The sequence below is a fragment of the Spermophilus citellus genome, assembly GCF_964194105.1.
Source record: "Spermophilus citellus genome assembly, chromosome: 5".
Classification (NCBI taxonomy): Eukaryota; Metazoa; Chordata; class Mammalia; order Rodentia; family Sciuridae; genus Spermophilus; species Spermophilus citellus.
The window spans coordinates 63,891,206-63,905,178 of NC_138186.1; positions in this window are offsets into that span (position 1 = coordinate 63,891,206).

Here is a 13,973-nt window from a genome sequence, read left to right on the forward strand (position 1 = left end):
CAGAAAAAAATTAAATCATTTTGCTTTAGAAAAAGAAAGGATTTCCCAGAGTATTTTACATGAAAATATAGGAAGTAAAGCTGTTGAAGAGGTTCCAGGAAGAACATATCCACATCCTTATAAGAAGCTCCCGGTAAAACAAAGGTTAGACATTGAACTGATATCAGTGGGAGTAGTCACAGCTCCTTAGTTTGTGATTTTATATTTGAAACCCAAAGAACTCCTGACTCCCAATTAAATTCTGTTGATCACTCTACTTCTGGATTCCAGCAAATTCATCCCACTATGATGCTTTTTGTCTTAGTGAGTCAAATACTCCCTTTTGGTTCTATATGCACAAAGTAGAAAGAGCACAAGTCATTGTAGATAAAGACAGCTATGCTCAGCATAAAATTCCCAGAATTGAGCATGGTTCCTTGCAATTGTATGATGCTTAACAAATATTTATTGATTAAGTAGCTTTCCTTGCCAGCAGACAATGACATGAAAAATCTTAAAGATGGAACCAATTTTATTTTGGGTTGAATTTCTATGGAAAAGCTGAATTCTATTTCTATTAGCTTTATTAATTTACCTGTAGAAGGCAACATAAAATACAATGAATCTGACCCTTTCACTACTTGTAATCACTGGAAGGCAAGGGAAGAAAAAATAAAAACCTGGAATCCAAAATTCACTTAAATAAAATCTCAGTGACTCAGAAGAATATCAGGTTATCTATTCCCCCATCTCTGTGAGGCCTGTTCTATAGCACATCTGTAATGCAATAATAGTGTCTTCAGCTGAATCAGCATTAAGGGACTGCAAACTATTATGGAGTTATAAATGACAGAAAATATACTTGGTTTGAAGAAGGCATAACAAGTACTTGGTCAGCAAATTACTTTAGACATTAAACTGATATCAGTGGGAGTAGTCAAAGCTCCTTAGTAAGATGGCACAGGTCTGATCTTGTAATTTTCTATCAATCACTTTGTGTCCCTACGGTACAATTTCTTCATTTGTAAGTGAAATTCAAGAGTTAAAATATTTCCCTATCTATTGCAAAGGTCATTTTGAATATGAGATAAAGTAATATCTACAGTATTCATGAAATTTCTTTCATAAACTATTAGGCAATGTGAAAACACCACAAGTCAAATAGGATAACAAAATACTAGGATCAATGATCTAAGATTCAAGAAACCTGTATTTAAATTATCCTTTGGGATTAACTGGTGTTATAATTGGTCAAGCCATTAATTTCTCTAGACTTTAGTTTTCTTATTTAAGAAGGTGCTTTGTCAATGTCTTCTAGTTATAGCAATTTCTGATCATAGCTGTGTTTGTGATTTTATATTTGAAACCCAATTGTCCTTGGGATGTTACATTTTACTGAACTAAAGAATATCTCCATAAAGTTTCCTTTTAATTAAATTTCCCCAAAGCCTCTATTTTATCTTATATCTCCTCTTCAGAGAAGCAGTATGCTTTTTGGCTACAAATAAAACAGAGTAAGAATACATTAAAAAAAAGAAAAAGAAAATAAAAGAAAGAAAGAGAAAGAAAGAAAGAAAGAAAGAAAGAAAGAAAGAAAGAAAGAAAGAAAGAAAGAAAAGCCCAGTTATTGCTTAGCTCTTGACCCTTTATCTCATCTAAATGCTTCATCCACAGCAGCATTCAAGAATTGGAAACTAAAACCATAGACACTGGAGAAAGTTGCCTATCAGAGATATCAACAGAAAGGTAAGTTAAGATTTAATGCACACATAAAGCAGAATAGATCTATTTTCTAGGGAGGTTCTGGGACAGTGAAAATGCAAATTAAATAGGATAAATATGGCTGACCATTTTGCCTCAAATATATCAAGGACAAACAAATTATAAAGGTAGAGAGTTTTGTATTTCAAAAAAATCTTTTTTTTTTCTCCTGGTACTGGGGATCAAAGCCAGGACCTTGTGAATGCTAGTCAAATGCTCTGCCACAAAACTATGTCCCTAGCCATTTTAAATTTTTTATGGAGATGGTGTCTCTTTAAGTTGCCCAGTCTGTCCTCAAATTTACAATCCTTCAGCTTCAGCCTCCTGAATAGCTGGGATAGCAGGCATGTACCACCATCATAGCTGTCAAAGAAAATCTTTGGTATCCATGTTGCATTTAAGTGCTTAAAAGTAAGTATAGCAAACATAGAATTGCTACTGAAGTATTCATGCTTTCGAAATTTAATTTCCAAAAACTTCCATAAAACTGATTAGTGGAATTTCTTGTTTTTAAACATAATAGCTTCTTTACAATCTTTTTAAAAAAATTTTAAATGAAATATTATGCCATTGTTTAAGAGCTCAAATCCAAAAGTAAAAAGAAATTAAACATACTTTTAATGAAATATTTTCAAAACTTTAAATTATTTATTGTATTATCTATTTACTTTAATCTTTTTTGGTATCTTTTTCTATGAATTTATCAAGCAACTATCCTTTTGAAATTAAACAACTAAGCAACTGCTTTCATCTGAATTGAATATTCAGTGAAAAAGAACAGACCACATATTTATGGGACATTGACTAGATATAATTTTAAATCTGTGTCTCCATTGTTACCACTAAATCCTTTGGTGCTATGTAAATCTACAGTCCTAGTGCCAGAGAGGAATAATAATGTCCAATATCCCTATGTGTTGTTACTTAATTTCAGTGCCGGGCGACTAATAATTTCTAGAAATGTTGTTCAGAGCGTTCAGCTTCATTGCAGGAACACCCTGTCTCTAAGCCCAAACAAAGGGCCGTGGCTCAAAAGCTCTGAAGTTATGTTAAACATAAGAAATGGGCAAGTTCAATCACTTGAATGCACAATATCAGAGGTCAGATGCAAGGTGATAGAATCACTAGCTCTGAGCTCTATAATTCCAAATTCATTTAGAAGACTAAATTCCTTGGGGTATGTGATGGATGAATTGCGTCCTCCTGAAATTCATGAGAGGAGATCCTAATCCCAGGTATTTCAGAATGTGATTGAATTTGGAGAAAAGGCCTTTCAAATGATAATTGAGGTAAAATAAGATCATACAGGTAGGGCCTGATTCAGTATAACTGTTTTTTGTTTGTCTTTTTGTTTTTGTTTTCAAGAAAAGAAGATAGGGAAGGTCTTGTGAAAACACAGAGTTGATGGTCCTCTAGGAGTCAACATGAGAGGCCTTCAGAAGAAACCACCTGCTGACAACTTGACCTGGAACTTCTGGCCTCTGAAAACATTGCCACCCAATTTGTCTTTGTTATGGAAGCTTAGAAAACTAATACAGGTCAACGCTGGCAAATCCAGAATATCTGCCCTCTTCAGATGACAGATGTCTTAATTTTTTTTAATAATTAAAAAATTAATTACTAATTAATTACTAATAAATTAATTACTAATATATATAGACCTTTACACTTTTTATAAAACCATTTGCCCAAGAGGGTCATTAAACTTGCGTCTATAGAAAAATTTCACTCATGCCAGTGTTCAGCATGCAACAATGACTCAAATTTTGTGAATGTCTAAATTCTCTTCTATTTTGTGTACAGCCATAATTGAGATATAAAGATTGGCTTATTTTCCCTATTCAAAAGACAAGGGTCTGAATCTCAGGAACACTTACCTTAGGATGACAGGAAAGACTTACGAAAATAATAGTGAACATAAGGCACATGTAAGGTGATAGTAACTTTCCCCCTTGGTTACCATCAAATCATAATGGACATACTTAGAATTTCATTCCAAATGAGGACACATCTTAGTGAAAAAAGAAAAAATGTTTTATTTAATACTCTCTACCCTTGAGAACAGGGAAAATTAATGATTTTCGTATTGTGCATGGAAGATAATTGACAGATTATTGGCATTTCACATAGAAAAGCATATTTGTGTAATAAGAATTATAATGCAAAAAAGTACGTGTATAAAGGCATGACATACTCTATATACAAAGATATGAAAAACTGTACTCTATATGTGTAATAAGAATTGTAATGTATTCCACTGTCCTGTATTTAAAAAATAAAATTAATAGAAATAAAAAAAAAAGAAAGACCCAAGATATCAACCATTGTATTCATGGTCTAGTAACTTAATAACTCATCATATTTTATGGTTTACATTTTCCCACATTTATCATCTCTAAAGTCAAGAGCATTTAAAACTGTTTGTGTTTTACAATTATAAATAGTGGCATTATTTTCTTCTTAGGAATTTCCTTAAATCAATAACAGCTCACTGGGGCATGGTGGGGCATACCTATAATCCAGCTACTCCAGAAGTAAGGAAAGAGGAAAACCAATTCCCGGTTAGCCTGGGCAACTTAATGAAACCCTGTCTTAAAATTTAAAAAATTAAAAAGGGTTGGGTGTGTAGTCCAATCAGTGGTAAAGTGTGTCCCTGGGTTCCATTTCCAGTGCTAGAAAAAAAAATAATAGCAGCTTAGATTCTATGAAATTTGGTTAAAAACTTCTCAATATTCAAACTTAATTAGTTTGCAATCAAATAAAATAAATATGCTTTCCTTTTACATGTCAAATTTGTCAAAACTTTTTTCTTTTCCATCAAAAATCATTTAATGCTTCTCTTTAGTAAGCCATTACATTTTAAGCACCATTGCCTTCAGGTGCCTCTAGATGCTAGTGGAAAGGTACCTCTTTAGTCAATGACAAATCTGGATAAGAAGAGAAAAAATAGGATTAAATGCAGCAATGATCTAATGAAATTATATTTCTAGCATAGTAAAGAAGAAAGTTTGCTGACATAATGTCTCAATAATGTCTCAATATCCACCATTCCAAGTTCAATTAAGAGATAAAATCCCTTGCGATTATCGTGGGCTGAGTGTGTCCCCTGTCTACAACAGGTCATCTGTTAGTGATACTTATCACTTAATTTCAAATCTCACCTCTATTTTTCCAATTAATTGATGAACAATCAATCAGCCCACCTTGAATTATTTTATTTAAATGCTTTATAATTAGAAATGGCTCCATACTGAGAGACATTACATGCTCCACAAATTCAAAAGGAATTCATAATGACATAATTAACCTCTCATCAGAGAACCTTGTTCCTTGGGCAATCATTACAACAATACAGTAAAAATTTTTATTTTGAAAACTACATTGACAATTGCCAGATGGTACTTAACTATTAACCAACTAAATGTTTTAATTTAGTATTAGGAGAACAAAGCCCTGTTAAAGATAATATTAGATATTATCTTGAAAGTTGATGATTCTTCACCTTATGTATCTCTTGTTTGTTAGAAGCAAGATGCCACTCAGGAATGGTATTGATTGCACTAGGCCATGAATACCAGGAGACAGGGCTGGAGGACTGTGCCTTCTACTCCACCTGTAGGTGACTTTTTCTGCACATTAAAGAGATAGCAGCAGGATAACAATATTATTACTATGAGCATTAAGGTTATTAAAGAAAAAAGTAATTTTTAATCTGTTCTTATTTTTTCTAATATTTTTTCACTCTAATATTTTAATAGTTGTACCTTATCTAACTTATCTTTTTGCTGGAACAGAACTGTTAAAAACTATATTCTCTTTTTTAAAATTTTATGTAGTTCTACCTCTAAAGTCACTTTTGTTGAATTTCCTTCTTTATGCCTAGAACTATAAATTTGTGCTTCTAGCTATTTGGTCACATGTGGCTTGTTCTGCAGTTCATGTCTCTGGGAATATTTATGGGAGTCATAATCTGAGTTCTTGGAGATTGAGAACAACTTGTGTCTTTAATACTTAATTGTAAGTTTTTTTCTGATATAAAATCTTTGACTCAAGTTTTCTTTCATTGCTTCTGGCATACAGTGTTATGTCAAAATGTCTATAATCCAAATTTCTTTCCTTCCTTTATAACTTATCTTTTCAAATTTGTCTAGATGATTAAGGGTGATCTTAGATCACCGAAGGTGATCTAAAATGATCTTTCTTTTTGTTAAAGTCCTGTCATTTTATAAGATTATGTTTGTTGGGTTGATATTCTCAGGTATGAAGCGTGCTCTGTCAATATCTACTTTTATTTTTTAAAATCTCCTAAAAGTTTCTAGGAATAATGGTCTCCAGTATGATTCTATATCTTCTTTTATTTTTTTTCTTCAAGAGGTCTTATAATCCATATTTTTTATTATTTTTTATATTTTTAAAAATTCTTAGCTCTACATATTTTTCAAGCCCTCCTCCCATCCACACATACACATATTTTATTTTATTTTAAGGTCTTATCAATTTTTTTGCTATTGTGTTTCTTATAATTTAAAATTTATCAGTGAATTATTTTCTTTTACTTTCTTCATATGTGAGATATTTTACTTCCTTAGTGAGTTTTTAAAAATTTTTGTTGATTCTTACAGTCCAGGGGCCTTTCATTTATTTTTACATTTACTATGCCATGAATTCATAGGAAGTAGGTTCCAGCAGCTCAGGCTTCTTCCCATGGTTCTCATGAAGTACTTCTCTGGATAGAGCAAGCTGGAACTTCAGTTGAACCTGGATACCTATCTCTTTAACTTACTTCTTTCTCTGATCACTTTTCTTCAGGCCTTTTGGAAGCTGTATTGGCTCTTAGAGTGCTTAGTATGCTCAATATGCACATTAATTCTGTTAGTAAGAATCTTGCCCTCAATTTGCTTCTTTACAACAATTCCAGCAACATGCTGAGTAACACTGTAGATGATTCCATTCTTATTGTGGTATAATTTGTGCATCCTTCCTTTTTGAACAGTACCCTTCTCTTGGTGTCTACAAAAGTACTTTTCTTATACCTTCCTATGTATGCAGACAAAGGAATGTTCTCTAAAAGACCTAGAGAAAATATATAGTGTCTATACTCTTTCTCTTTATGGTCATTTTGGTGAATTATGGGAAGCTGGCAGTTCCAGTTAAAAGGAAGCTGTAAGGTTTGCTTTTTGTTTGTTTATTTATTTATTTATTGCTGCTTTTTTTTTCAACTCTGCTTTTTGATTGCAAAAAAAATATGCTCTTTTGTGTCTTGCTTTCTAGTTGTATTTTTTTCTTATTTATAAATAGTGGGTAATGCTTTTAATCTTTTTTGTGGACATACTTTTCTGGAATACATATTATTGGTTATGGAATGTTAGTTTGACCCCCACTTTCTTTTTTGTTTTTCCTTATAATACGATTTTATGAGGTATAACCTCAATGTTTTCAAAGTTTCATTTCAAAACAAAATTATTTTGTCCAAAAGGAGTCATGGTTTAAGATAGATTTTCCTAATCTCACATAATTTCCAGTTCTGCAATTATGGAGGAAACAAACAAACAAACAATAGTCTACTTTCTGAGATTCCCTGGCTCTTTTATTTTCCATGTTCATCTGAACCTCCTTTCCTTCATCTCTCATTTCCATGTTTGGTTTCACTGTGGTTCTACTCCTCAGTGTCAGGCCCAGCCAAGGATAGCTTTGTTTGCTCCTTTTCAAGAGAAAAGGACCTTGTGACTTCTTGTGACCGGGACTGCTCTGGGATCTACCAGAATTTACCAAGGATCCCTCAAACTGTGTTTCTCATAGGGTGGCAAAACTCAATAAATTAGCTGTTCTTCTCAGAGTGATTTAGAGGATCTTTTAGTGAATGAATAATGACTCTTTAGGAGAATTTCCTGTTATCTGACCTATCTGATACATCATTGCTTCCATCTATTTTTTCCTGCACAAACTTTGATCTCATAAATGTAATGTACAACTGATGAGTTGGCATCACTTATCACTTAGGTTTGTTATGTGTACTGCATATGTTTGCTAAATGCAATATTATATATATATATATATATATATATATATATATATATATATATATATTTATTAGATCCAGAGATTATCAACTACATGCCACCCATGATAATTTCCCCAAAATTATCAGCTTTTTTCATTGCTATTTTATTATCAGATTCTTACCTAAGTTTGAGAAATCCAAGTGAGGTAACTGTTTTAGTCAGCTTTTTCACTGCTGTGACTAAAAGATCTGACCAAAGCAACTGTAGAGGAGGAAAAGTTTATTTGAGGGTCACAGTTTCAGAGGTCTCAATCTATAGACAACAGACTCCATTCCTCAGCACTGAAGGTGAGGGAGAACATCACAGAGGGAAGTAGCTCCATGATGATCAGCAAGCAGAGAGAGAAACTTCACTCACCAGATATGCAATATATATCCCAAAGCCATGTCCCCAAAGTCCCACCTCCTTCAGTCCCATCCCACCTGCCTTCAGATACCAGTTAATTCATTACCTGATTTCCATGTAGAGAATGCAATGGACAAGTGAAAAGTGTACTCACAAAACCCTATTAGCACTCATGGCAGGAGTCCAGAGAATATTGATGGAGGATTATATTGGGAAAGCAGCAGTGAAAACAAATAGAGACAACTTTGGGATATATTTTATTTTGACAGTTCGACACTGAATCCCTGATTCAGAAAAAAAAGTTCCTATTTCATAGGATAATATTTGAGATGAGGGATATAAGAGCACAGTGAGTTAGTATGACATGGTAAGAGGGTGATGGATAAGGTCTGCTGTGTACATGGTAAATTTGACAAGTGAAAAATGTCAACTAAGAGTGGGAGCCTAGAAGAAAGTTCAAGATGAGGTACAGAGTTGAAATTCATCTGTGTATAGAAGGTTTTGAAAACTGCTTCTGAAATCATAGCATAAAAAAACAAGAGTATAACAAAAAATAAGATAGGGACTAGTTCCAAAGTCTGAGAGTGCTTCAGTGTTTATAGATCTTCAAAAGGAAGAGGAACAAAGAACAGAAAATCAGAAGCATCACCTCAGGAAGTAGTCCTATGGTCTAAAAGTCTATGTAGTAGGAGGTAAAAATTCTGGGAGACAGTTCTTGAGGGTTCTGGCTTCATGAGTGGGATAAGTGACCTTAAAAAATGATCCCAAAGAGCTGGCTAGTCCTTCCTACTGTGAGAGTTGACAGTGAGAAGCCACACATCTCTGAAGGAAATGGGCCCTCAACAGACATCAAATGTGCTGGTGCCTTGCTCAAGGGCTTCCCAGCCTCCAGAACTCTGAGAAATAGATTCCTGTGGTGTATGAGCTACCAGCTTATGATGTTTTATTAGAGGAGGATTAAAACACGTAAAGCTAAAACAAGAAGCATATATAGCATGGGAGACAAGAAAAGCAGGGCTAATTATTAAATAAAGGTGTTCATTTTGTTGAATGATACTAAGAGTCATTATAGGTTAACATGGAGATGTAGAATTTGTATCTGTCAAATTGAAATTGTTGGTAAACTTGACCAGTGGAATTCAGTAAGTGATGGTGACAGAGACCTGTCTGGAATAGGTGTGGTGACAAACATTTTATTCTTTCAAAAATTTTTGTTTTAAAGACCATCAGAAGGAAAATGATGCCTGGACAAAGAAATGGGGGTCAAGAGATGCTGTGTGTGTGTTGTGTGTGTTAGTGTATAAAAACATAATTGTAGGTTAATTGTAATGACATTAGAAAAGGAGAAACTGAGAATTTAGTACATTATTTTCATTTTATGTTTTTTTCCATGTGGGGCATCAAACCTAGGGTCTTGCACATAGTAGACAAATACTCTACCAATGCATTACATCTTCATCCCTGAGAATTCAAGGGACTAAATGTAAATTTAATAAAATTTATGAGAAATTGAGGACAAGTGAGATCTGTAATGCAGGAGCCTTTAACAAAGATATTCTGTATAATTATAAGGAAAGGGGAGGGAAATGGATTCAGGCCAGGAAAGTTGGGGGTTTAAGGGAAAGAAGGTGAGGGCATCTTATTGAATGCATCTATGTTTTCAATAAACTATGAAACAAGGTCATTATTGGACAGGAGCATGTGTGCAGATATTTCAACTTTTTTTTGCAATTAGAAAGAAACAGAAATAAAGAAGGAAGGAAGGAAGGAAGTATTGAAAATATAATTTGATGAGTAAGAAAGTAAAACTCCAGGAAAAGCAACACAGGAAATTATGGACTGTTTGGAGTTCCTCTGTAAGATATGTGTTGCCTGACACAGTGGTGCATACCTATAATCCCAGTGGCTCAGGAGCCGAGGCAGGAGAATTGTGAGTTCAAAAGCAGCCTCAGCAATTTAGGGATACCCTAAGCAACTCAACAAGACCCTGTCTCTAAATAAAATACAAAACAGACTGGGGATGTGTCTCCATGGTTAAGTGCCCTTGGGTTCTATCCCTAGTACTATATATATATATATATATATATATATATATATATATATATATATATATATAATTTAAATATATATATATATAATTTAAATATATATATATAATTTAAATATATATATATATATATATATATATATATATATATATATATAATTTAAATTGAGTTCTCTCTTTTTTCCAGAGATCTTCAGTTCCTCAAGCATAGAAATGAAAGTGCAAGGAAGGACTGGTAGATGACCAAATCATGGGAGGCCTCATAGAGAAGGTGACAGTTGACCAGATTGTCAAAGTGTAAGAAAGGTTAATCATGAGAAAAAGAGGAAGGGGAAACGTTTGCTAGAGATGCAAGAACTTTTGGAGAAGGACTAGGAATTTTCCTTGATAATATCAAAAGGCTTAAGAGGTGAGGAAACAAGAAGGAGAAGTGGTGACCCAGGAAGGAGTAGGAAGAATTGGAATGAAGTGAAAGAATCTAACACATCATATCTGGGATTCTGAATTTTATTCTTTAGGTTACAGAAGACAGTGGTTCATGTATTTGTCAATTCCTTACTGAAAACTCTTATAGATATAAAGGTATATACTTACAGTTTAATCTTCTAAATCATATAAGAATTCTGAACTATAAAACTCTGCTGTTCCTATTGGTCTATTAACATTATTTTCTTTCATTTCAATCAACATATATTCATCTTCAAAATAGTTTTTCAGAAGTTGCTGTTCTAAGGAAATTAAAAATACAGATATTATTGCCATTCCCAATCTGCACTGTCTCTGATACTTATTTTTTCTCACATATCTTTTACTGAGGCAAGTTGTCCTTTTTAATGCTTAATTTCTCTAATTTATCTCATTTGACAGCTTGTTTATTATATCTATTTCTGTTGCAAAGAATTATTATTATGGTTGCTTAAAAAGAAATTCTAGTTTGCAAAGAATTGATTGCATGGATATATTCCTGCCCAATCAGTGGCTTTTCATATAATCTATAATAGCTTTCTTAATAGACCTATAATCTAATAGTGCATTTCTTATAATCTTCTTCTAAATTTATTCCAGATTCTAGATTTTTTGGTCTTTAGTATCTATAACTTTATTTCTATTGTTTATTCATATGCTTCAAAGTTCATATCAAGTATATATTAATGCGTTTTCCCCCAGTTAGTCCCTCCTTTTCTTTCAAAAAGAAAGAGTAAAGAGCAGCAAGTCATTTTTATCTGACTAGTCACAGATTTCTAGTTTTAAGAATGCCTAGGGAACCAACAGTTGTCAAAAGAAAAACATACGAGTCAACTGACCTAATATAATATATAGCCTTCCTCTTCAAACAATTTTCTACCATAACTATCCATTATGGTTGTTCTTTCCATTCAATCACAGTCCATTCAGTTTAGTGACTTCTTACAAGCTCGCATATCTAATAATTGCATGTAATTGATCCAAAATGAAATCTCTCTCTCTCTCTCTCTCTCTCTCTCTCTCTCTTTCTCTCTCTTTCTCTCTCTCTCTCACACACACACATACACACACACACCTCACACACACACCTCACACACACACACACATACACACACACACCTCACACACACACACAAAATGAATAAAATACATAGGAACAAAAATGTAGAATTGAAATTACTGATGAAGAAATTGGTAGATAAGGATTTGAAAGAATTGGATGAGTAAAGAGTTTACTGAGGCAGACATACTTGTTTCCTAGGACTAACATAAACAGGTGCCATGTTGAGTGGCTTAAAGCCACATACATTTATTCCCTTAGAGATCTGGATGCTGGAAATCCAAAGACAAAGTATTGCATGGAGGATTCCTTCTGGAGGATCTGAGGGAAAATCTTGTCTCATGTTTATCTTTAGCTTCTGGTAGTTTCTGGACATTCTGGGCAAGCCTTGGTGTGTATACAAACTACTACAATCTCTACCTCTATTTCATATGGCACTCTCTCTGCATCTATGATTCCAAATCTTCCTCTCCTTTGTTTTGTAAAGATACCAGTCATTGGATTAGGGCCAACCTTAGTTCAGTCTGACTTCATCTTCACTTGATTATGTCTACAAACACCCTATTTTCTAATAAAGTCACATCCACAAAAATGGTGGTTAGGACTTGAACATGTAGCATTATAGGGGATACAATTCAACACCCAAAAAATGGTGGCATAAAGCATGCTTTAGAATACATTAACATATATATCAAAGCATTAAAAGAGATAGTAGGAAAATTGATGAAGCCTTTATATATATTTTTTTCGTAAAAAATATTGAATATTTTTTGGCTATCAGAATCAAATACTCATTGATGCTGTCAGAAAAATCATGACTCCATCTCTTACCCCCAGTTAATACCTCTTTTCACTGGATCTATGAAATTTTATAGAATTATTAATGATCTATTTTGTTAAAATAAGAAAATTTTTAAAAGCTTACTTAATTTTTTTGTTCTAGATAAAATTTAATCTTAATCACATAATTTTAAACACATGATTCCTTTTAGAAATGTATTAGTTTAAGGTTGTCTCTTTCAGTTTTCATTTTACTTATGAAATGAGAATATCTGTACATTCTGTAGTATCATATGAAATTTTCTTTCTAAATGGTAAATGTCCTGCTGAATACAATTACATATATCTATAATACCAGCAACTCAGGAGGCTGAGGTAGGAGATTCTCAAATTCAAGCCCTGCTTGGGCAATTTAGGAAGATTTCTTAAAATATAAAATTAAAGTTTAAAAAATTTTAAAAAATTAAAGGGGTTTTGGATGTAGCCCAGTCGTAGAACACTTGTCTACCATACCCAAGGTGTCCCTGTACTCACTAAAAATAAATAAATAAATAAATAAATAAATAAATAAATAAATAAATAAAATAGATATGTGTTTTTTTCAATAACCGTTTCAATTTTATATTTTATTTCAATAACCATTTCAATTTTATATTTTATTTTAATATATTAAGTGTTGGGTTTGCCTAATGTTCATAATCTTAGGAGATGACTTCTTTTTAAAATAAATTAATAATATGGAAATGTTGTTTTTATCTCAGTACTGGGTATTTTCATTTAAATATTAAGGAATTGAGTGATTATTAATTATATTTTACCATACCTCTGATTATTGGGTGCTCAAAGTACTGGCATAATTGAAATGAATGCTTTTCAACTATAAGGGAATCTATATTTGTTTCTGGTGTCATTCTGTGTGACTATCTCCAAAATAATATTCAGGTAGGAGAGTGTCATGTGTATGTGTCTGTGTGTGTATGTGTGTGTGTGTGTGTGTGTGTGTTTGCATGTGGATATATAGTGTCATGTGTATGTGTCTGTGTGTGTGTGTGTTTGCATGTGGATATATAGTGTCATGTGCCTGTGTGTGTGTGTGTGTGTGTGTTTGCATGTGGATATATAGTGTCATGTGCCTGTGTGTGTGTGTGTGTGTTTGCATGTGGATATATAGTGTCATGTGTATGTGTCTGTGTGTGTACGTGTGTGTGTGTTTGCATGTGGATATATAGTGTACATTTCTTGAGACATAAAATAAATTGGAGAAATAATTGGTAATCCTCAGTCATACAAAAAATGCTCTGAACTAAGCAAGAGGTGAAAAAAGTTATTGTTCCCATCTCCATTGCACACTTTCTCAGGTCAATGTCCTTCTGGAGATGCTCCTAGGATGCTGATTATTAGGAAATCCATGTGTTGGAGAGCGGGGGTTTTACTCTCCTTTAGGACACACATGGCTAGATATGGAGACTTAGGA